Consider the following 19610-nt stretch of genomic DNA (forward strand, 5'->3'; position numbering starts at 1 on the left):
AGCGCGCCAAGTTCCTCTTCATCCCTTGGAGTCACGTTCTTCTGGTACCAATATTAGTACACTATTCCTCTTCTACCTACAACAAATGACACACTCTTTGCCCACAATATGGGAAAGAATGAGGGGCACAACGCCAATTCGAACTGGAAAACATTCTTTGTCTTAACATGAACAAACTTGTATGTATTCTGGACTATCAGGCTATAAAAAATAAATTTAACAACATGTGTGCAAGCCTTCAGTGCATGCACACATGGTGTTAAAAAAAATCCGGCCTCCTCCTACCCCTTCAGCCGGCCATTCCATCTCCAGAATTGGTGCATTTTTAGGAGTATTATTACACCAATATTTCCTAACATCTAGTTTAAATATAGGATAGTACCTGCTGGCCCAGAATATCCAACGCTCCCGATTGCAAGTGCTGTCCATATCTTTCTTAAATTTGTTACTCCACGATCCAACAGGTGTGTAGCGCGCCAAGTTCCTCTTCATCCCTTGGAGGCACGTTCTTCTGGTACCAATATTAGTACACCATTCCTCTTCTACCTTCAACAAATGACCCATTCTTTTCCCACAATATGGGAAAGAATGAGGGGCACAACGCCAATTCGAACTGGAAAACATTCTTTGTCTTAACATGAACAAACTTGTATGTATTCTGGACTATCAGGCTATAAAAAATAAATTTAAAAACATGTGTGCAAGCCTTCAGTGCATGCACACATGGTGTTAAAAAAAATCCGGCCTCCTCCTACCCCTTCAGCCGGCCATTCCATCTCCAGAATTGGTGCATTTTTAGGAGTATTATTACACCAATATTTACTAACATCTAGTTTAAATATAGAATAGTGCCTGCTTGCCCAGAATATCCAACGCTTCCGATCGCGAGTGCTGTCCATGCCTTTCCTAAATGTGTTACTCCACGATCCAACAGGTGTGTAGCGCGCCAAGTTCCTCTTCATCCCTTGGAGGCGCGTTCTTCTGGTACCAATATTAGTACACCATTCCTCTTCTACCTAAAACAAATGACCCATTTTTTGCCCACAATATGGGAAAGAATGAGGGGCACAACGCCAATTCGAGCTGGAAAACATTCTTTGTCTTAACGTGTGACAAACTTGTATGTATTCTGGACTATCAGGCTATAAAAAATGAATTTAACAACATGTGTGCAAGCCTTCAGTGCATGCACTCATGGTGTTAAAAAAAAATCCGGCCTCCTCCTACCCCTTCAGCCGGCCATTCCATCTCCAGAATTGGTGCATTTTTAGGAGTATTATTACACCAATATTTCCTAACATCTAGTTTAAAGTTAGGATAGTACCTGCTGGTCCAGAATATCCAACGCTCCCGATCGCAAGTCCTGTCCATACCTTTCCTAAATGTGTTACTCCACGATCCAACAGGTGTGTAGCGCGCCAAGTTCCTCTTCATCCCTTGGAGGCGCGTTCTTCTGGTACCAATATTAGTACACCATTCCTCTTCTACCTACAACAAATGACCCATTCTTTGCCCACAATAAGGGAAAGAATGAGGGGCACAACGCCAATTCGAACTGGAAAACATTCTTTGTCTTAACGTGTGACAAACTTGTATGTATTCTGGACTATCAGACAGTAAAAAATGAATTTAACACCATGTGTGCAAGCCTTCAGTGCATGCACACATGGTGTTAAAAAAAATCCGGCCTCCTCCTACCCCTTCAGCCGGCCATTCCATCTCCAGAATTGGTGCATTTTTAGGAGTATTATTACACCAATATTTCCTAACATCTAGTTTAAATATAGGATAGTACCTGCTGGCCCAGAATATCCAAAGCTCCCGATCGCAAGTGCTGTACATACCTTTCCTAAATGTGTTACTCCACGATCCAACAGGTTTGTAGCGCTCCAACTTCCTCTTCATCCCTTGGAGGCGCGTTCTTCTGGTACCAATATTAGTACACCATTCCTCTTCTACCTACAACAAATGACCCATTCTTTGCCCACAATATGGGAAAGAATGAGGGGCACAACGCCAATTCGAACTGGAAAACATTCTTTGTCTTAACATGTGACAAACTTGTATGTATTCTGGACTATCAGGCTATAAAAAATGAATTTAACAACATGTGTGCAAGCCCTTCAGTGCATGCACACATGGTGTTAAAAAAAATCCGGCCTCCTCCTACCCCTTCAGCCGGCCATTCCATCTCCAGAATTGGTGCATTTTTAGGAGTATTATTACACCAATATTTCCTAACATCTAGTATAAATATATGATAGTACCTGCTGATCCAGAATATCCAACGCTCCCGATCGCAAGTGCTGTCCATACCTTTCTTAAATGTGTTACTCCAGGATCCAACAGGTGTGTAGCGCGCCAAGCTCCTCTTCGTCCCTTGGATGCACGTTCTTCTGGTACCAAGATTAGTACACCATTCCTATTCTACCTACAACAAATGACCCATTCTTTGCCCACAATATGGGAAAGAATGAGGGGCACAATGCCAATTCGAACTGGAAAACATTCTTTGTCTTAACATGAACAAACTTGTATGTATTCTGGACTATCAGACTGTAAAAAATTAATTTAACAACATGTGTGCAAGCCTTCAGTGCATGAACACATGGTGTTAAAAAAAATCCGGCCTCCTCCTACCCCTTCAGCCGGCCATTCCATCTCCAGAATTGGTGCATTTTTAGGAGTATTATTACACCAATATTTCCTAACATCTAGTTTAAATATAGGATAGTACCTGCTGGCCCAGAATATCCAACGCACCCGATTGCAAGTGCTGTCCATATCTTTCTTAAATTTGTTACTCCACGATCCAACAGGTGTGTAGCGCGCCAAGTTCCTCTTCATCCCTTGGAGGCACGTTCTTCTGGTACCAATATTAGTACACCATTCCTCTTCTACATACAACAAATGACCCATTCTTTGCCCACAATATGGGAAAGAATGAGGGGCACAACGCCAATTCGAACTGGAAAACATTCTTTGTCTTAACGTGTGACAAACTTGTATGTATTCTGGACTATCAGGCTATAAAAAATGAATTTAACAACATGTGTGCAAGCCTTCAGTGCATGCACACATGGTGTTAAAAAAAAATCCGGCCTCCTCCTAACCCTTCAGCCGACCATTCCATGTCCAGAATTGGTGCATTTTTTGGAGTATTATTACACCAATATTTCCTAACATCTGGTTTAAATATAGGATAGTAACTTCTGGCCCAGAATATCCACTGCTCCCGATCGCAAGTGCTGTCCATACCTTTCCTAAATGTATTACTCCACGATCCAACAGGTGTGTAGCGCGCCAAGTTCCTCTTCATCCCGTGGAGGCGCGTTCTTCTGGTACCAATATTAGTACACCATTCCTCTTCTACCTACAACAAATGACCCATTCTTTGTCCACAATATGGGAAAGAATGAGGGGCACAACGCCAATTAGAACTGGAAAACATTCTTTGTCTTAACGTGTGACAAACTTGTATGTATTCTGGACTATCAGACTGTAAAAAATGAATTTAACAACATGTATGCAAGCCTTCAGTGCATGCACACATGGTGTTAAAAAAAATCCGGCCTCCTCCTAACCCTTCAGCCGGCCATTCCATCTCCAGAATTGGTGCATTTTTAGGAGTATTATTACACCAATATTTCCTAACATCTAGTTTAAATATAGGATAGTACCTGCTGGCCCAGAATATCCAACGCACCCGATTGCAAGTGCTGTCCATATCTTTCTTAAATTTGTTACTCCACGATCCAACAGGTGTGTAGCGCGCCAAGTTCCTCTTCATCCCTTGGAGGCACGTTCTTCTGGTACCGATATTAGTACACCATTCCTCTTCTACCTACAACAAATGACCCACTCTTTGCCCACAATATGGGAAAGAATGAGGGGCACAACGCCAATTCGAACTGGACAACATTCTTTGTCTTAACGTGTGACAAACTTGTATGTATTCTGGACTATTAGACTGTAAAAAATTAATTTAACAACATGTGTGCAAGGCTTCAGTGAATGCACACATGGTGCTAAAAAAAATCCGGCCTCCTCCTACCCCTTCAGCCGGCCATTCCATCTCCAGAATTGGTGCATTTTTAGGAGTATTATTACACCAATATTTCCTAACATCTAGTTTAAAGATAGGATAGTACCTGCTGATCCAGAATATCCAACGCTCCCGATCGCAAGTGCTGTCCATACCTTTCTTAAATTTGTTACTCCAGGATCCAACAGGTGTGTAGCGCGCCAAGTTCCTCTTCATCCCTTTGATGCACGTTCTCCTGGTACCAAGATTAGTACACCATTCCTCTTCTACCTACAACAAATGACCCATTCTTTGCCCACAATATGGGAAAGAATGAGGGGCACAATGCCAATTCGAACTGGAAAACATTATTTGTCTTAACATGAACAAACTTGTATGTATTCTGGACTATCAGACTGTAAAAAATGAATTTAACAACATGTGTGCAAGCCTTCAGTGCATGCACACATGGTGTTAAAAAAAATCCGGCCTCCTCCTACCCCTTCAGCCGACCATTCCATCTCCATAAGTGGTGCATTTTTAGTATTATTACACCAATATTTGCTAACATCTAGTATAAAGTTAGGATAGTACCTGCTGGTCCTGAATATCCAAAGCTCCCGATCGCAAGTGCTGTCCATACCTTTCTTAAATGTGTTACTCCAGGATCCAACAGGTTTGTAGCGCGCCAAGTTCCTCTTCATCCCTTGGATGCACGTTCTTCTGGTACCAATATTAGTACACCATTCCTCTTCTACCTACAACAAATGACCCATTCTTTGCCCACAATATGGGAAAGAATGAGGGGCACAACGCCAATTCGAACTGGAAAACATTCTTTGTCTTAACGTGTGACAAACTTGTATGTATTCTGGACTATTAGACTGTAAAAAATTAATTTAACAACATGTGTGCAAGGCTTCAGTGAATGCACACATGGTGCTAAAAAAATCCGGCCTCCTCCTACCCCTTCAGCCGGCCATTCCATCTCCAGAATTGGTGCATTTTTAGGAGTATTATTACACCAATATTTCCTAACATCTAGTTTAAAGATAGGATAGTACCTGCTGATCCAGAATATCCAACGCTCCCGATCGCAAGTGCTGTCCATACCTTTCTTAAATTTGTTACTCCAGGATCCAACAGGTGTGTAGCGCGCCAAGTTCCTCTTCATCCCTTTGATGCACGTTCTCCTGGTACCAAGATTAGTACACCATTCCTCTTCTACCTACAACAAATGACCCATACTTTGCCCACAATATGGGAAAGAATGAGGGGCACAACGCCAATTCGAACTGGAAAACATTCTTTGTCTTAACATGAACAAACTTGTATGTATTCTGGACTATCAGGCTATAAAAAATAAATTTAACAACATGTGTGCAAGCCTTCAGTGCATGCACACATGGTGTTAAACAAAATCCGGCCTCCTCCTACCCCTTCAGCCGGCCATTCCATCTCCAGAATTGGTGCATTTTTAGGAGTATTATTACACCAATATTTCCTAACATCTAGTTTAAAGTTAGGATAGTACCTACTGGTCCAGAATATCCAACGCTCCCGATTGCAAGTCCTGTCCATACCTTTCTTAAATGTGTTACTCCACGATCCAACAGGTGTGTAGCACGCCAAGTTCCTCTTCATCCCTTGGATGCACGTTCTTCTGGTACCAATATTAGTACACCATTCCTCTTCTACCTACAACAAATGACCCATTCTTTGCCCACAATATGGGAAAGAATGAGGGGCACAACGCCAATTCGAACTGGAAAACATTCTTTGTCTTAACATGAACAAACTTGTATGTATTCTGGACTATCAGGCTATAAAAAATAAATTTAACAACATGTGTGCAAGCCTTCAGTGCATGCACACATGGTGTTAAACAAAATCCGGCCTCCTCCTACCCCTTCAGCCGGCCATTCCATCTCCAGAATTGGTGCATTTTTAGGAGTATTATTACACCAATATTTCCTAACATCTAGTTTAAAGTTAGGATAGTACCTACTGGTCCAGAATATCCAACGCTCCCGATTGCAAGTCCTGTCCATACCTTTCTTAAATGTGTTACTCCACGATCCAACAGGTGTGTAGCGCGCCAAGTTCCTCTTCATCCCTTGGAGGCGCGTTCTTCTGGTACCAATATTAGTACACCATTCCTCTTCTACCTACAACAAATGACCCATTCTTTTCCCACAATTTGGGAAAGAATGAGGGGCACAACTCCAATTCGAACTGGAAAAATTCTTTGTCTTAACATGAACAAACTTGTATGTATTCTGGACTATCAGGCTATAAAAAATAAATTTAACAACATGTGTGCAAGCCTTCAGTGCATGCACACATGGTGTTAAAAAAAATCCGGCCTCCTCCTACCCCTTCAGCCGGCCATTCCATCTCCATAAGTGGTGCATTTTTAGTATTATTACACCAATATTTGCTAACATCTAGTTTAAAGTTAGGATAGTACCTGCTGGTCCTGAATATCCAACGCTCCCGATCGCAAGTGCTGTCCATACCTTTCTTAAATGTGTTACTCCAGGATCCAACAGGTGTGTAGCGCGCCAAGTTCCTCTTCATCCCTTGGATGCACGTTCTTCTGGTACCAATATTAGTACACCATTCCTCTTCTACCTACAACAAATGACCCATTCTTTGCCCACAATATGGGAAAGAATGAGGGGCACAACGCCAATTCGAACTGGAAAACATTCTTTGTCTTAACATGAACAAACTTGTATGTATTCTGGACTATTAGACTGTAAAAAATAAATTTAACAACATGTGTGCAAGGCTTCAGTGCATGCACACATGGTGTTAAAAAAAATCCGGCCTCTTCCTAACCCTTCAGCCGGCCATTCCATCTCCAGAATTGGTGCATTTTTAGGAGTATTATTACACCAATATTTCCTAACATCTAGTTTAAATATAGGATAGTACCTGCTGGCCCAGAATATCCAACGCACCCGATTGCAAGTGCTGTCCATATCTTTCTTAAATTTGTTACTCCACGATCCAACAGGTGTGTAGCGCGCCAAGTTCCTCTTCATCCCGTGGAGGCGCGTTCTTCTGGTACCAATATTAGTACACCATTCCTCTTCTACCTACAACAAATGACCCATTCTTTGTCCACAATATGGGAAAGAATGAGGGCACAATGCCAATTCGAACTGGAAAACATTCTTTGTCTTAACGTGTGACAAACTTGTATGTATTCTGGACTATCAGGCTATAAAAAATGAATTTAACAACATGTGTGCAAGCCTTCAGTGCATGCACACATGGAGTTAAAAAAAATCCGGCCTCCTCCTACCCCTTCAGCCGGCCATTCCATCTCCAGAATTGGTGCATTTTTAGGAGTATTATTACACCAATATTTCCTAACATTTAGTTTAAAGATAGGATAGTACCTGCTGATCCAGAATATCCAACGCTCCCGATCGCAAGTGCTGTCCATACCTTTCTTAAATGTGTTACTCCAGGATCCAACAGGTGTGTAGCGCGCCAAGCTCCTCTTCATCCCTTGGATGCACGTTCTTCTGGTACCAAGATTAGTACACCATTCCTATTCTACCTACAACAAATGACCCATTCTTTGCCCACAATATGGGAAAGAATGAGGGGCACAATGCCAATTCGAACTGGAAAACATTCTTTGTCTTAACATGAACAAACTTGTATGTATTCTGGACTATCAGGCTATAAAAAATAAATGTAACAACATGTGTGCAAGCCTTCAGTGCATGCACACATGGTGTTAAACAAAATCCGGCCTCCTCCTACCCCTTCAGCCGGCCATTCCATCTCCAGAATTGGTGCATTTTTAGGAGTATTATTACACCAATATTTCCTAACATCTAGTTTAAATATAGGATAGTACCTGCTGGCCCAGAATATCCAACGCACCCGATTGCAAGTGCTGTCCATATCTTTCTTAAATTTGTTACTCCACGATCCAACAGGTGTGTAGCGCGCCAAGTTCCTCTTCATCCCTTGGAGGCACGTTCTTCTGGTACCAATATTAGTACACCATTCCTCTTCTACCTACAACAAATGACCCATTCTTTGCCCACAATATGGGAAAGAATGAGGGGCACAACGCCAATTCGATCTGGAAAACATTCTTTGTCTTAACATGAACAAACTTGTATGTATTCTGGACTATCAGGCTATAAAAAATAAATGTAACAACATGTGTGCAAGCCTTCAGTGCATGCACACATGGTGTTAAACAAAATCCGGCCTCCTCCTACCCCTTCAGCCGGCCATTCCATCTCCAGAATTGGTGCATTTTTAGGAGTATTATTACACCAATATTTCCTAACATCTAGTTTAAATATAGGATAGTACCTGCTGGCCCAGAATATCCAACGCACCCGATTGCAAGTGCTGTCCATATCTTTCTTAAATTTGTTACTCCACGATCCAACAGGTGTGTAGCGCGCCAAGTTCCTCTTCATCCCTTGGAGGCACGTTCTTCTGGTACCAATATTAGTACACCATTCCTCTTCTACATACAACAAATGACCCATTCTTTGCCCACAATATGGGAAAGAATGAGGGGCACAACGCCAATTCGAACTGGAAAACATTCTTTGTCTTAACGTGTGACAAACTTGTATGTATTCTGGACTATCAGGCTATAAAAAATAAATTTAACAACATGTGTGCAAGCCTTCAGTGCATGCACACATGGTGTTAAACAAAATCCGGCCTCCTCCTACCCCTTCAGCCGGCCATTCCATCTCCAGAATTGGTGCATTTTTAGGAGTATTATTACACCAATATTTCCTAACATCTAGTTTAAAGTTAGGATAGTACCTACTGGTCCAGAATATCCAACGCTCCCGATTGCAAGTCCTGTCCATACCTTTCTTAAATGTGTTACTCCACGATCCAACAGGTGTGTAGCACGCCAAGTTCCTCTTCATCCCTTGGATGCACGTTCTTCTGGTACCAATATTAGTACACCATTCCTCTTCTACCTACAACAAATGACCCATTCTTTGCCCACAATATGGGAAAGAATGAGGGGCACAACGCCAATTCGAACTGGAAAACATTCTTTGTCTTAACATGAACAAACTTGTATGTATTCTGGACTATCAGGCTATAAAAAATAAATTTAACAACATGTGTGCAAGCCTTCAGTGCATGCACACATGGTGTTAAACAAAATCCGGCCTCCTCCTACCCCTTCAGCCGGCCATTCCATCTCCAGAATTGGTGCATTTTTAGGAGTATTATTACACCAATATTTCCTAACATCTAGTTTAAAGTTAGGATAGTACCTACTGGTCCAGAATATCCAACGCTCCCGATTGCAAGTCCTGTCCATACCTTTCTTAAATGTGTTACTCCACGATCCAACAGGTGTGTAGCGCGCCAAGTTCCTCTTCATCCCTTGGAGGCGCGTTCTTCTGGTACCAATATTAGTACACCATTCCTCTTCTACCTACAACAAATGACCCATTCTTTTCCCACAATTTGGGAAAGAATGAGGGGCACAACTCCAATTCGAACTGGAAAAATTCTTTGTCTTAACATGAACAAACTTGTATGTATTCTGGACTATCAGGCTATAAAAAATAAATTTAACAACATGTGTGCAAGCCTTCAGTGCATGCACACATGGTGTTAAAAAAAATCCGGCCTCCTCCTACCCCTTCAGCCGGCCATTCCATCTCCATAAGTGGTGCATTTTTAGTATTATTACACCAATATTTGCTAACATCTAGTTTAAAGTTAGGATAGTACCTGCTGGTCCTGAATATCCAACGCTCCCGATCGCAAGTGCTGTCCATACCTTTCTTAAATGTGTTACTCCAGGATCCAACAGGTGTGTAGCGCGCCAAGTTCCTCTTCATCCCTTGGATGCACGTTCTTCTGGTACCAATATTAGTACACCATTCCTCTTCTACCTACAACAAATGACCCATTCTTTGCCCACAATATGGGAAAGAATGAGGGGCACAACGCCAATTCGAACTGGAAAACATTCTTTGTCTTAACATGAACAAACTTGTATGTATTCTGGACTATTAGACTGTAAAAAATAAATTTAACAACATGTGTGCAAGGCTTCAGTGCATGCACACATGGTGTTAAAAAAAATCCGGCCTCTTCCTAACCCTTCAGCCGGCCATTCCATCTCCAGAATTGGTGCATTTTTAGGAGTATTATTACACCAATATTTCCTAACATCTAGTTTAAATATAGGATAGTACCTGCTGGCCCAGAATATCCAACGCACCCGATTGCAAGTGCTGTCCATATCTTTCTTAAATTTGTTACTCCACGATCCAACAGGTGTGTAGCGCGCCAAGTTCCTCTTCATCCCGTGGAGGCGCGTTCTTCTGGTACCAATATTAGTACACCATTCCTCTTCTACCTACAACAAATGACCCATTCTTTGTCCACAATATGGGAAAGAATGAGGGCACAATGCCAATTCGAACTGGAAAACATTCTTTGTCTTAACGTGTGACAAACTTGTATGTATTCTGGACTATCAGGCTATAAAAAATGAATTTAACAACATGTGTGCAAGCCTTCAGTGCATGCACACATGGAGTTAAAAAAAATCCGGCCTCCTCCTACCCCTTCAGCCGGCCATTTCATCTCCAGAATTGGTGCATTTTTAGGAGTATTATTACACCAATATTTCCTAACATTTAGTTTAAAGATAGGATAGTACCTGCTGATCCAGAATATCCAACGCTCCCGATCGCAAGTGCTGTCCATACCTTTCTTAAATGTGTTACTCCAGGATCCAACAGGTGTGTAGCGCGCCAAGCTCCTCTTCATCCCTTGGATGCACGTTCTTCTGGTACCAAGATTAGTACACCATTCCTATTCTACCTACAACAAATGACCCATTCTTTGCCCACAATATGGGAAAGAATGAGGGGCACAATGCCAATTCGAACTGGAAAACATTCTTTGTCTTAACATGAACAAACTTGTATGTATTCTGGACTATCAGACTGTAAAAAATTAATTTAACAACATGTGTGCAAGCCTTCAGTGCATGCACACATGGTGTTAAAAAAAATCCGGCCTCCTCCTACCCCTTCAGCCGGCCATTCCATCTCCATAAGTGGTGCATTTTTAGTATTATTACACCAATATTTGCTAACATCTAGTTTAAAGTTAGGATAGTACCTGCTGGTCCAGAATATCCAACGCTCCCGATTGCAAGTGCTGTCCATACCTTTCTTAAATGTGTTACTCCACGATCCAACAGGTGTGTAGCGCGCCAAGTTCCTCTTCATCCCTAGGATGCACGTTCTTCTGGTACCAATATTAGTACACCATTCCTCTTCTACCTACAACAAATGACCCATTCTTTGCCCACAATATGGGAAAGAATGAGGGGCACAACGCCAATTCGATCTGGAAAACATTCTTTGTCTTAACATGAACAAACTTGTATGTATTCTGGACTATCAGGCTATAAAAAATAAATGTAACAACATGTGTGCAAGCCTTCAGTGCATGCACACATGGTGTTAAACAAAATCCGGCCTCCTCCTACCCCTTCAGCCGGCCATTCCATCTCCAGAATTTGTGCATTTTTAGGAGTATTATTACACCAATATTTCCTAACATCTAGTTTAAATATAGGATAGTATCTGCTGGCCCAGAATATCCAACGCACCCGATTGCAAGTGCTGTCCATATCTTTCTTAAATTTGTTACTCCACGATCCAACAGGTGTGTAGCGCGCCAAGTTCCTCTTCATCCCTTGGAGGCACGTTCTTCTGGTACCAATATTAGTACACCATTCCTCTTCTACATACAACAAATGACCCATTCTTTGCCCACAATATGGGAAAGAATGAGGGGCACAACGCCAATTCGAACTGGAAAACATTCTTTGTCTTAACGTGTGACAAACTTGTATGTATTCTGGACTATCAGGCTATAAAAAATGAATTTAACAACATGTGTGCAAGCCTTCAGTGCATGCACACATGGTGTTAAAAAAAAATCCGGCCTCCTCCTAACCCTTCAGCCGACCATTCTATGTCCAGAATTGGTGCATTTTTTGGAGTATTATTACACCAATATTTCCTAACATCTGGTTTAAATATAGGATAGTAACTTCTGGCCCAGAATATCCACTGCTCCCGATCGCAAGTGCTGTCCATACCTTTCCTAAATGTGTTACTCCACGATCCAACAGGTGTGTAGCGCGCCAAGTTCCTCTTCATCCCGTGGAGGCACGTTCTTCTGGTACCAATATTAGTACACCATTCCTCTTCTACCTACAACAAATGACCCATTCTTTGTCCACAATATGGGAAAGAATGAGGGCACAACGCCAATTCGAACTGGAAAACATTCTTTGTCTTAACGTGTGACAAACTTGTATGTATTCTGGACTATCAGGCTATAAAAAATGAATTTAACAACATGTGTGCAAGCCTTCAGTGCATGCACACATGGAGTTAAAAAAAATCCGGCCTCCTCCTACCCCTTCAGCCGGCCATTCCATCTCCAGAATTGGTGCATTTTTAGGAGTATTATTACACCAATATTTCCTAACATCTAGTTTAAAGATAGGATAGTACCTGCTGATCCAGAATATCCAACGCTCCCGATCGCAAGTGCTGTCCATACCTTTCTTAAATGTGTTACTCCAGGATCCAACAGGTGTGTAGCGCGCCAAGTTCCTCTTCATCCCTTGGATGCACGTTCTTCTGGTACCAAGATTAGTACACCATTCCTCTTCTACCTACAACAAATGACCCATTCTTTGCCCACAATATGGGAAAGAATGAGGGGCACAATGCCAATTCGAACTGGAAAACATTCTTTGTCTTAACATGAACAAACTTGTATGTATTCTGGACTATCAGACTGTAAAAAATGAATTTAACAACATGTATGCAAGCCTTCAGTGCATGCACACATGGTGTTAAAAAAAATCCGGCCTCCTCCTACCCCTTCAGCCGGCCATTCCATCTCCATAAGTGGTGCATTTTTAGTATTATTACACCAATATTTGCTAACATCTAGTTTAAAGTTAGGATAGTACCTGCTGGTCCTGAATATCCAACGCTCCCGATCGAAAGTGCTGTCCATACCTTTCTTAAATGTGTTACTCCAGGATCCAACAGGTGTGTAGCGCGCCAAGTTCCTCTTCATCCCTTGGATGCACGTTCTTCTGGTACCAATATTAGTACACCATTCCTCTTCTACCTACAACAAATGACCCATTCTTTGCCCACAATATGGGAAAGAATGAGGGGCACAACGCCAATTCGATCTGGAAAACATTCTTTGTCTTAACATGAACAAACTTGTATGTATTCTGGACTATCAGGCTATAAAAAATAAATGTAACAACATGTGTGCAAGCCTTCAGTGCATGCACACATGGTGTTAAACAAAATCCGGCCTCCTCCTACCCCTTCAGCCGGCCATTCCATCTCCAGAATTGGTGCATTTTTAGGAGTATTATTACACCAATATTTCCTAACATCTAGTTTAAATATAGGATAGTACCTGCTGGCCCAGAATATCCAACGCACCCGATTGCAAGTGCTGTCCATATCTTTCTTAAATTTGTTACTCCACGATCCAACAGGTGTGTAGCGCGCCAAGTTCCTCTTCATCCCTTGGAGGCACGTTCTTCTGGTACCAATATTAGTACACCATTCCTCTTCTACATACAACAAATGACCCATTCTTTGCCCACAATATGGGAAAGAATGAGGGGCACAACGCCAATTCGAACTGGAAAACATTCTTTGTCTTAACGTGTGACAAACTTGTATGTATTCTGGACTATCAGGCTATAAAAAATGAATTTAACAACATGTGTGCAAGCCTTCAGTGCATGCACACATGGTGTTAAAAAAAAATCCGGCCTCCTCCTAACCCTTCAGCCGACCATTCCATGTCCAGAATTGGTGCATTTTTTGGAGTATTATTACACCAATATTTCCTAACATCTGGTTTAAATATAGGATAGTAACTTCTGGCCCAGAATATCCACTGCTCCCGATCGCAAGTGCTGTCCATACCTTTCCTAAATGTATTACTCCACGATCCAACAGGTGTGTAGCGCGCCAAGTTCCTCTTCATCCCGTGGAGGCGCGTTCTTCTGGTACCAATATTAGTACACCATTCCTCTTCTACCTACAACAAATGACCCATTCTTTGTCCACAATATGGGAAAGAATGAGGGGCACAACGCCAATTAGAACTGGAAAACATTCTTTGTCTTAACGTGTGACAAACTTGTATGTATTCTGGACTATCAGACTGTAAAAAATGAATTTAACAACATGTATGCAAGCCTTCAGTGCATGCACACATGGTGTTAAAAAAAATCCGGCCTCCTCCTAACCCTTCAGCCGGCCATTCCATCTCCAGAATTGGTGCATTTTTAGGAGTATTATTACACCAATATTTCCTAACATCTAGTTTAAATATAGGATAGTACCTGCTGGCCCAGAATATCCAACGCACCCGATTGCAAGTGCTGTCCATATCTTTCTTAAATTTGTTACTCCACGATCCAACAGGTGTGTAGCGCGCCAAGTTCCTCTTCATCCCTTGGAGGCACGTTCTTCTGGTACCGATATTAGTACACCATTCCTCTTCTACCTACAACAAATGACCCACTCTTTGCCCACAATATGGGAAAGAATGAGGGGCACAACGCCAATTCGAACTGGACAACATTCTTTGTCTTAACGTGTGACAAACTTGTATGTATTCTGGACTATTAGACTGTAAAAAATTAATTTAACAACATGTGTGCAAGGCTTCAGTGAATGCACACATGGTGCTAAAAAAAATCCGGCCTCCTCCTACCCCTTCAGCCGGCCATTCCATCTCCAGAATTGGTGCATTTTTAGGAGTATTATTACACCAATATTTCCTAACATCTAGTTTAAAGATAGGATAGTACCTGCTGATCCAGAATATCCAACGCTCCCGATCGCAAGTGCTGTCCATACCTTTCTTAAATTTGTTACTCCAGGATCCAACAGGTGTGTAGCGCGCCAAGTTCCTCTTCATCCCTTTGATGCACGTTCTCCTGGTACCAAGATTAGTACACCATTCCTCTTCTACCTACAACAAATGACCCATTCTTTGCCCACAATATGGGAAAGAATGAGGGGCACAATGCCAATTCGAACTGGAAAACATTATTTGTCTTAACATGAACAAACTTGTATGTATTCTGGACTATCAGACTGTAAAAAATGAATTTAACAACATGTGTGCAAGCCTTCAGTGCATGCACACATGGTGTTAAAAAAAATCCGGCCTCCTCCTACCCCTTCAGCCGACCATTCCATCTCCATAAGTGGTGCATTTTTAGTATTATTACACCAATATTTGCTAACATCTAGTATAAAGTTAGGATAGTACCTGCTGGTCCTGAATATCCAAAGCTCCCGATCGCAAGTGCTGTCCATACCTTTCTTAAATGTGTTACTCCAGGATCCAACAGGTTTGTAGCGCGCCAAGTTCCTCTTCATCCCTTGGATGCACGTTCTTCTGGTACCAATATTAGTACACCATTCCTCTTCTACCTACAACAAATGACCCATTCTTTGCCCACAATATGGGAAAGAATGAGGGGCACAACGCCAATTCGAACTGGAAAACATTCTTTGTCTTAACGTGTGACAAACTTGTATGTATTCTGGACTATTAGACTGTAAAAAATTAATTTAACAACATGTGTGCAAGGCTTCAGTGAATGCACACATGGTGCTAAAAAAAATCCGGCCTCCTCCTACCCCTTCAGCCGGCCATTCCATCTCCAGAATTGGTGCATTTTTAGGAGTATTATTACACCAATATTTCCTAACATCTAGTTTAAAGATAGGATAGTACCTGCTGATCCAGAATATCCAACGCTCCCGATCGCAAGTGCTGTCCATACCTTTCTTAAATTTGTTACTCCAGGATCCAACAGGTGTGTAGCGCGCCAAGTTCCTCTTCATCCCTTTGATGCACGTTCTCCTGGTACCAAGATTAGTACACCATTCCTCTTCTACCTACAACAAATGACCCATACTTTGCCCACAATATGGGAAAGAATGAGGGGCACAACGCCAATTCGAACTGGAAAACATTCTTTGTCTTAACATGAACAAACTTGTATGTATTCTGGACTATCAGGCTATAAAAAATAAATTTAACAACATGTGTGCAAGCCTTCAGTGCATGCACACATGGTGTTAAACAAAATCCGGCCTCCTCCTACCCCTTCAGCCGGCCATTCCATCTCCAGAATTGGTGCATTTTTAGGAGTATTATTACACCAATATTTCCTAACATCTAGTTTAAAGTTAGGATAGTACCTACTGGTCCAGAATATCCAACGCTCCCGATTGCAAGTCCTGTCCATACCTTTCTTAAATGTGTTACTCCACGATCCAACAGGTGTGTAGCACGCCAAGTTCCTCTTCATCCCTTGGATGCACGTTCTTCTGGTACCAATATTAGTACACCATTCCTCTTCTACCTACAACAAATGACCCATTCTTTGCCCACAATATGGGAAAGAATGAGGGGCACAACGCCAATTCGAACTGGAAAACATTCTTTGTCTTAACATGAACAAACTTGTATGTATTCTGGACTATCAGGCTATAAAAAATAAATTTAACAACATGTGTGCAAGCCTTCAGTGCATGCACACATGGTGTTAAACAAAATCCGGCCTCCTCCTACCCCTTCAGCCGGCCATTCCATCTCCAGAATTGGTGCATTTTTAGGAGTATTATTACACCAATATTTCCTAACATCTAGTTTAAAGTTAGGATAGTACCTACTGGTCCAGAATATCCAATGCTCCCGATTGCAAGTCCTGTCCATACCTTTCTTAAATGTGTTACTCCACGATCCAACAGGTGTGTAGCGCGCCAAGTTCCTCTTCATCCCTTGGAGGCGCGTTCTTCTGGTACCAATATTAGTACACCATTCCTCTTCTACCTACAACAAATGACCCATTCTTTTCCCACAATTTGGGAAAGAATGAGGGGCACAACTCCAATTCGAACTGGAAAACATTCTTTGTCTTAACATGAACAAACTTGTATGTATTCTGGACTATCAGGCTATAAAAAATAAATTTAACAACATGTGTGCAAGCCTTCAGTGCATGCACACATGGTGTTAAAAAAAATCCGGCCTCCTCCTACCCCTTCAGCCGGCCATTCCATCTCCATAAGTGGTGCATTTTTAGTATTATTACACCAATATTTGCTAACATCTAGTTTAAAGTTAGGATAGTACCTGCTGGTCCTGAATATCCAACGCTCCCGATCGCAAGTGCTGTCCATACCTTTCTTAAATGTGTTACTCCAGGATCCAACAGGTGTGTAGCGCGCCAAGTTCCTCTTCATCCCTTGGATGCACGTTCTTCTGGTACCAATATTAGTACACCATTCCTCTTCTACCTACAACAAATGACCCATTCTTTGCCCACAATATGGGAAAGAATGAGGGGCACAACGCCAATTCGAACTGGAAAACATTCTTTGTCTTAACATGAACAAACTTGTATGTATTCTGGACTATTAGACTGTAAAAAATTAATTTAACAACATGTGTGCAAGGCTTCAGTGCATGCACACATGGTGTTAAAAAAAATCCGGCCTCTTCCTAACCCTTCAGCCGGCCATTCCATCTCCAGAATTGGTGCATTTTTAGGAGTATTATTACACCAATATTTCCTAACATCTAGTTTAAATATAGGATAGTACCTGCTGGCCCAGAATATCCAACGCACCCGATTGCAAGTGCTGTCCATATCTTTCTTAAATTTGTTACTCCACGATCCAACAGGTGTGTAGCGCGCCAAGTTCCTCTTCATCCCGTGGAGGCGCGTTCTTCTGGTACCAATATTAGTACACCATTCCTCTTCTACCTACAACAAATGACCCATTCTTTGTCCACAATATGGGAAAGAATGAGGGCACAATGCCAATTCGAACTGGAAAACATTCTTTGTCTTAACGTGTGACAAACTTGTATGTATTCTGGACTATCAGGCTATAAAAAATGAATTTAACAACATGTGTGCAAGCCTTCAGTGCATGCACACATGGAGTTAAAAAAAATCCGGCCTCCTCCTACCCCTTCAGCCGGCCATTCCATCTCCAGAATTGGTGCATTTTTAGGAGTATTATTACACCAATATTTCCTAACATTTAGTTTAAAGATAGGATAGTACCTGCTGATCCAGAATATCCAACGCTCCCGATCGCAAGTGCTGTCCATACCTTTCTTAAATGTGTTACTCCAGGATCCAACAGGTGTGTAGCGCGCCAAGCTCCTCTTCATCCCTTGGATGCACGTTCTTCTGGTACCAAGATTAGTACACCATTCCTATTCTACCTACAACAAATGACCCATTCTTTGCCCACAATATGGGAAAGAATGAGGGGCACAATGCCAATTCGAACTGGAAAACATTCTTTGTCTTAACATGAACAAACTTGTATGTATTCTGGACTATCAGACTGTAAAAAATTAATTTAACAACATGTGTGCAAGCCTTCAGTGCATGCACACATGGTGTTAAAAAAAATCCGGCCTCCTCCTACCCCTTCAGCCGGCCATTCCATCTCCATAAGTGGTGCATTTTTAGTATTATTACACCAATATTTGCTAACATCTAGTTTAAAGTTAGGATAGTACCTGCTGGTCCAGAATATCCAACGCTCCCGATTGCAAGTGCTGTCCATACCTTTCTTAAATGTGTTACTCCACGATCCAACAGGTGTGTAGCGCGCCAAGTTCCTCTTCATCCCTAGGATGCACGTTCTTCTGGTACCAATATTAGTACACCATTCCTCTTCTACCTACAACAAATGACCCATTCTTTGCCCACAATATGGGAAAGAATGAGGGGCACAACGCCAATTCGAACTGGAAAACATTCTTTGTCTTAACATGAACAAACTTGTATGTATTCTGGACTATCAGGCTATAAAAAATAAATGTAACAACATGTGTGCAAGCCTTCAGTGCATGCACACATGGTGTTAAACAAAATCCGGCCTCCTCCTACCCCTTCAGCCGGCCATTCCATCTCCAGAATTTGTGCATTTTTAGGAGTATTATTACACCAATATTTCCTAACATCTAGTTTAAATATAGGATAGTATCTGCTGGCCCAGAATATCCAACGCACCCGATTGCAAGTGCTGTCCATATCTTTCTTAAATTTGTTACTCCACGATCCAACAAGTGTGTAGCGCGCCAAGTTCCTCTTCATCCCTTGGAGGCACGTTCTTCTGGTACCAATATTAGTACACCATTCCTCTTCTACATACAACAAATGACCCATTCTTTGCCCACAATATGGGAAAGAATGAGGGGCACAACGCCAATTCGAACTGGAAAACATTCTTTGTCTTAACGTGTGACAAACTTGTATGTATTCTGGACTATCAGGCTATAAAAAATGAATTTAACAACATGTGTGCAAGCCTTCAGTGCATGCACACATGGTGTTAAAAAAAAATCCGGCCTCCTCCTAACCCTTCAGCCGACCATTCTATGTCCAGAATTGGTGCATTTTTTGGAGTATTATTACACCAAT

Source organism: Rhinoderma darwinii, chromosome 2 (genome assembly GCF_050947455.1).
Source record: "Rhinoderma darwinii isolate aRhiDar2 chromosome 2, aRhiDar2.hap1, whole genome shotgun sequence".
NCBI classification, from domain to species: Eukaryota; Metazoa; Chordata; class Amphibia; order Anura; family Rhinodermatidae; genus Rhinoderma; species Rhinoderma darwinii.